Source organism: Zonotrichia leucophrys, chromosome 17 (assembly GCF_028769735.1).
Source record: "Zonotrichia leucophrys gambelii isolate GWCS_2022_RI chromosome 17, RI_Zleu_2.0, whole genome shotgun sequence".
In the NCBI taxonomy this organism is placed as follows: domain Eukaryota; kingdom Metazoa; phylum Chordata; class Aves; order Passeriformes; family Passerellidae; genus Zonotrichia; species Zonotrichia leucophrys.
The window spans coordinates 6,721,142-6,727,982 of NC_088186.1; the positions used below are offsets into that span (position 1 = coordinate 6,721,142).

The 6,841-nt window shown below is 44.3% G+C and overlaps 1 long non-coding RNA gene across 1 annotated transcript; it reads right to left on the reverse strand.

Annotated features, from left to right (window-relative positions):
• Positions 1 to 3,114: 3,114 nt before the first annotated feature.
• LOC135455133 (uncharacterized) lies at positions 3,115 to 5,097 on the reverse strand. Its single transcript, XR_010442263.1, has 3 exons — positions 4,861 to 5,097; positions 4,497 to 4,579; positions 3,115 to 3,729 (listed from the first exon to the last, which is right to left on the reverse strand). It is a non-coding gene; the product is annotated as an uncharacterized LOC135455133 (long non-coding RNA).
• Between the last annotated feature and the right edge of the window lie 1,744 nt (positions 5,098 to 6,841).

Consider the following 6,841-nt stretch of genomic DNA (forward strand, 5'->3'; position numbering starts at 1 on the left):
ACTGCATGGGGCTGTCTTGAAAACAAGGTCCATTCCCTGAGCAGCCTGAGGCAGGGAGGAAGCCCTCTCCTGCTAATTTTTTTCTTTCTCTGAAGGCAAAATAAAAAAAAAAAAAAACTTAAGTGAAAACAGAACAAAGCCCATGAAGGTGCCTCTGCATTTTTTGTTTGGAAACAAAGCATTTGTAAAGTTTTGCTTTGACACTCTTAGATCTTAGTTACAATTTTTTTTTAACAAGTTTTTAAATGCAGCACATGTAGCTAAATTCAAAAGCACAGTGGGGAAGAGCCATAAGCTTGAATCCTAGGGGTTGCAGTTTCCAGTAAACATTTCTTTTCCTGCCATCAATGGAAGTTTCCATGGCCAGATTTAACCTGGGGCTCCTCACCGGCAATCGAGTCCTTTTGGTCTCTGTAAGCCACTTCCCCAATTATTCACCATTTGGAATTGAAGAGGGGAAAACAGAGTAACTTTCTGAATTAAGCAGGCAAATCCTCATGACCTGGGCAGGTGCTGGGATGCTTCTTTAGGACACCTGCAGGATGTCTTTAGTAGATTTATGAGTTACAAAGCTGACTTTCAGCTGTTGAGGAATGCAGTTTGATTTATCAGGGTGGGTGATTCCCTTATCCCAGGGAATCTTGTTTCCTTACAGGTGGATTTTTCTCTTTACAGGTAATGGTTTTTTGACATGTCTTAATGCTTTAATACAAATTGTTGAAGACTCTGTTGCATATTCCGGGGGAGAAAGGCATTGTCAAGGTGGGCTGAAAATCATTCCAAGATTCCCAATGTCTCCATCAGACTCTCAACTTGTCCCAGGTAGCAGCAAACTGTGTTTGAGAGCAAAAGTGATTTTGAGTCCTTGTGAATGGAAGCTGAGTTTTTATTTCCTCTGGTAGAATCCCAGAATGGTTTGGGTTGGAAGAGACTTTAAAGATCATTTTGTTCCACCTTCGTGCCATGGCAGGGACACTTCCCACTGTCCCAGGTTGCTCCAAGCCCTGTCCAGCCTGGCCTTGGGCACTGCCAGGGATCCAGGGGCAGCCACAGCTCCTCTGGGCACCCAGTGCCAGGGCCCACCACCATCACAGGGGAGAATTCCTTCTCTATATCCAATCTGAATATTCCCTCTGTCAGTCTGAAGCCACTTCTGTGAGGTCTCCACACAACCCTCTTTCCTCCAGGCTGAACAGCCCCAGCTTACCCAGCCTGTGCATGCAGATGATTTAGTACTGGTTGCTAAAAGAAGCTCAAAAAATGAGGTTCTGACTCAGCACTTTACAAAGCTCAGCTGTGTGAACAAGCCAGGGTCTATGGGCACATGCTGGTGTGGCAATTTTGGGCTAAATGCTCTGTTCCTTTGCAATAGTGAGATGCTCCAATGTGGGTTGAATTTGGGATCTCTCCTGTTTTAGTAAAACAGAAGAGACAAAGGCAAATCTCTGGCCACCACTAAAGGATCAATATCTCTTTTCTGCCCCTCTACTATTTTGGGTGAAAATTTAGATCCAAGCATGTAGTTTCCATACATTCCACAATCAGAGAATACAGCTGTTTTTAAATGATGAGGGGTACTTAAATGCAGCAAGGAAATTGTGCAGAGTGCTCTCCTCAGGGAGAACAAGGGGCCACTCACTCCTGTGACCTCACTGAGGTTTCACAACCGAGGTTTCCCCATTCCCAGGGATGTGAGAGTGCCCAGCATGGAGCACAGAGAGAGCTGAGGGGCAGTGGGCTCCTTTCACCAGAAATGTGCTCAGCTGAGGGCAGGCTCTCAATGTGACCTGTGTGTCCTCCTTCCTCCAGTTCCAAATTTCACCCTCAAATCTGCTCCATGGCAATAAGCAGTGCCACTGCCCAGTGGGGAATGGAGACATGGAGACACTGCTTGCCTTGCCTAAAATTCTAATTGTTGTGGCTTCAGGGGCACTGGAGGCAGCAGCAGCTGAACAAGGAATTGATCACAGGGCTTCTGATAGCACCCTGATGATTAGAATAGCTGGCTTTATCTGCAAATAGGTGTAATTCCACTCTTTTTACCCAGCTTTTTGTCTGCCCAGCCTTCTGAGACAGCAGGCTCTTTTGAAGAGGTACCATCTGATATTTTATATAGCACTTAGCAAAATATAGTCCCAATCTCACTGAGCCTCTGGGCATTACCATAATCAGTGCGTTAGGGGTCATTTTTTCAGGCAGAGATTTGAAAATAACTTTGAGGAGTCTCTTCTAATGAAAGTTTTTTGTTTGCTGCTCTCTGGAGAGGAGATGGAGAGGGGGATTTCCGTTCTCTCTCTCTCTCCCACACAGAGCTGCACATCTATATTAAATCTTGAAGAAGATGTAAGTCCCCAGCTCCCCCAAAAGAAGTGGAGCATTCTGGGTGTTTTGGAGGAGAAAAAAAAAAAATGTGTTTTGAAAGAGCCAAGATATTTAGCTTTGAAAATTAGCTACTCAGCAGGCCAGCATTAAAATTAATTTAATGGAGTGTAAATTAACATACTTGACACTTTTTTGATCATTTTTCATAGACAGTGCTGACCGATGGAAACAAAAGCTTTTTCTCCCATGAGATCAGGACAGGAAAATTCACAAATTTGCCATTCCCACACCATGGGGTGCTTTTCTCTTCAGGAGTCAAAGTAGTTCATCGAGTGTAAGCCTTTAAATATTAAACGTTTGCTTTTGCATATGATAAACTGATGTTTTAGTGGAGGACTTGGCAGTGCTGCTTAATGGATGGACTTGACAATCTTGGAGGACTTTTCCAATCTAAACCATTCTGTAAATCTCTGACTTTAAAAAAAAAAAAAGTTTCATTCACTAACAATGAAATGTGTAAAAAATTTCCCTTTCAAATAATCTGTGAAAGTTAATTAAGTTCACTCTGAGTTTATGGCAAAGATTCTCTAAAAAGCATAGGGGGATATTTATAACCTTGCCCAAAAATGCCACATAGTGAAACTTTTGATATGTTGATAAGTGATAAGAATGTCATTTGAGGTTTATTTTTTTAATAATAATTTAATTGTCATTGTAAAATGCCTCATAGTTGGGACAGATTAAATTACCACAAAACCCATTACTGAAATTCATAACCCCCCATAAATGTAAAGTGTTTGCTGCTGTGCCATAAATAACCACTCTCATTCCAGGAAAATGAGGTGCAGGAAATAAATTAACAAAATCCAAACACACAGGACATTAGGTTACAACAATTTGCTGTAGAGGAGGCTGATGGGAACACAGCAGAGCCCAGAGGAGAGGCAAATTCAATGTTTAATTATGGCCTCAGCAAATCATGCCCCCTCTGTGTGTTTTGCCATATTGACGTGTTTCAAAGATTATTTCACAGTCCAGTTCAATAGCTCTGGTAAAGCATGTGCATTTCAGATGTCATTATACTTGAAAAGGTCTGAAGAGCCCAATATTTCTCCAAAGATGTGGAGGATCCACTCACGGTTAAATGAAAGGAGGTAAATCAATTTTTGTTAGTCTCACTCAAAAAGCTCTGGATCTCATTTTCCATCCTTTGCACCCTTGGTGGTCAGTTCACCTTGTGTTTTTTGGAAGAGAAAATACAGTGAATATTCCAGAATTTTCTGTCAGCTGGAATGGCCACAACAAGGGTCTGACCTCTGGCAGGTTTGATTTTTTAGCTGGAGCATGGCATCAGCCTGGAAAATGAACCAGGCTGCAACAATTCCTGTTGGAAAGAAGATGGGGAGGCTGGGAGGGACAGAGTTGGTGGGAAAAGGAGATTTTAAACAACTTAATTGAGATAGAGAAATGGCATCTGTAGTCAACATATTGAACTGATAAACAATGCAGCTGCTACAGATTTCACACAGAGAAGTAAATGCCATGGCCATATGCAATTCATTACCTGGGATAATTGGGGAATTACAAAAAAAAAAAAAAAAAAGGAAAGAAATTGTAGGAAAAGGGGACAAATTGGATCACCAGACAGAATCTGTGTCTGTGAGCTGCACATCTGGCCTGGCCCAGACTGCACAAGAGACCCCCAGCTCTCAGTTTTGGGCAAGGCAAGAAGGCACCACCAGCGCCTTTCCTGATCCAGGATAATGCACTGGGCACTGGTGACACCTTGTTAATATTTTCTGGGGAACAAAAAACCAACACACACACACAAAAAGAAAGACAAGAAAATGATGGGAAATTAATTTTCAAACACTGGTTCTGGGTGCATATCCTCAGCCCAGTTTTCCAGCCAGGTCCCTCTCTGTTGACCTGAAGTGAAATCCAAAGCAATGTGAGATCTCTCTACATGAATATTTTGATTACAATGCCCCCAAAATGCAGCTGGTCCCTTGTTTTGAAGCTGGAATAGGTTCCAGAGCCGATCACAGGCACTGAAGGCACTTTGGAGGATGGAGGGGCTCAGGGATGGAACATTTCTGCTCCGCAGCCAATTACCACCTGAACTCCCCAAGATGGTCTCCCTTACACATTTAACAAAACCAGCAGGATCTCACCTTGAAGGCACTCCAGATACACTCCTGCAGACATGAAATGAAACTAAAGACTCCTTATTAATTGGTTGGAAACCCAGCGACAGCTGCTGAAAAATAAAAAGTTACGAAAACTCTCAGCTTTTCAATAGGGTTTCATGTTAGTACTGTAAATTAATGTAAATGTCACTTTAAAAGAGAATACGGAATAGAAACCTAATAAAGCAGCACAGCTCTGCAGGGGTGGTGAGTAAATTGAGGGAATATTTGATTAGATTTCAAATGCTGCTCTTTAATTTGTATGCTCTCACTTATTTCCCCCCGCCCCTCCCCACGCTTTTCTCATCTATTATATCTGCTGGCACACAGTGAATTTTTGCAGTCGTACCTAAAAGGTCTCTCTCTTTGCTGGATGATAACCCACATTAGCTCGGACCCATGTGGTGATGACTTCCTCCAGCCTGTGTTGCAGCAGCAGCTGGGGAGACACGAACAGCACGAATTCCCTCTCAGGGTGCTGTCCCTGTGGCACCAGCAACGGGATCCTGGTCACCCCCATGCCCCTCATGAGCTGAAAATAAATGGATTGCAGCCCAAACAGCCTTGAGTCACATCCTGTGGTGGAAAGGCAGGTTCTCCTTTTGGCTCCCTCTGTGCAGCAGAGCCAGGCTAAGATTAAGTAAAGTGTGAGCTCTCAGGGTGAGCTGTGTTGGCAGAGACCTGCAATCCCAGGAACAGGTGCTTCTGGATTAAATTAAAGAGTTTCAACAAAATGGAATTGAGAGATGTTGTAAAAGCTCCCATGTGTTGCTTCTAACTCACAGTGCAGGTACCCAGTGAGTCAGGAATGGGAATTCCTTCCAACCATGGCTATTCCCTGAATCCCTGGCTCTAATGGTGCCAGGACCTGTAGGGGCACAGAATATAAGAAAATAAAGATAGTGTAGAAAGTAATCTTACCCCTAAGGAGTTTCAGCTGGGGCAATTATCAGAGATTAGGAACAGGCCTGACTTTAACAGGCCACAGCTGTAAGCAATGAGAATAAGAGGGCTATGAAAGAGTTGGGTAGCTGGGTGAGAAGGGAACTGGAGTGAGCTGGCTGCTTTGTGGGGAAGAAAGAGGCAGTGCTCTGAGGAGAAGCCCACAAAAAACCACCAAGAAGGTGTGGAACTATTGTGATAAGGAGATAACAGCATGGAACCCCTGCAATAAGATGATAACAAGGAACCAAGTCAGTCTGCAGCTCACATCCCCAGTTTCCCAACTGCACAGGCTTGGGAGATCCCCTGGTCTCTTTTCCTGACCACGAAGACTTTGCAGTGATTTGGGACCCGCTGGGATAACAGTGCCAAGATATGACTGCAAGGCACAACCCCTGTTCCAGTACATTTTCCTGCTTTTAAAAGCTCATGTCCTGGCAGAAAGCTGTGCTCTGCTTAGGAACAGCTCCCATGTAGCAGAGATAATGGTCTGAAATCTCTGTGGCCTTTATCTACCTCTCTTCCCCTCAGTGAAGTGCTGTTGTGGACTGGCTGCGGCTGCAGACTGGTCACATCTGAGCTGATGGGGCTCTTATCTTCTTTCCCTGAGCTTTGGCCAGACTTGCAGAAGAAACATGCTCAAAGGCTCTTCTGTCTCAGCCAGAGAGTTATCTTGGCGTTGCTGGGCCTTTGCTGCTCTCTTCTCAGGTGGCATCAGTCATGTCCTTGTGGTTTGAAGGCAGAAATGAGCTCCTTCATCCTTACACATATTATTCCTTGAGTTGAGCAAAGATTGACCTCTCTGTGTCCTTTCTATTCCCCTGCTGCTTAAGAGACTGGCAGGAAGTGATGGACTGTGTGCTTTGCTCTTGGAGATCTGAGGGCTGGTCGTGGTGTGTCTGTCAGCCTGAGCCCTCTATGCTCAGATAAGAATGCTGACAGCAACAGGCTTGTGTTCCTCAGTTCCCCAACTTGTAACATTTCCAACACTTTCAAATCCATCCTTGCCAGGAAGCAGTGGGACGGTGGAGGTGAGGCTAGACAAAGTGAGGATTTTAGCAGTGTTTCATTATTCCTTACTAATTTCTGCAGGCACCACAAAGCAGTGAAGCAGCCAGGAAGAGTTCCTTCAAAATCAGGAGGTAAAGGTGCATCCTGATGGGTGAGAAAGCAAACACAGGAGAAGGGAACTCCAAATAGGAAAATACCCAGCCTGAATGAGGCAAGCACGCTCCCCTCCCTCTCTGCAGGGCAGTGCCTCTGAACGTGACCATGTGGGATTTTAGTTTTAGTGTTTGCTCCTCTTGCTGTCTGAAGTGCCTTGGGACAGATAACAATGACATGCAACATAAATTAATGAAGTAGGGGCTCTGTTCTGCTTGAGTGGG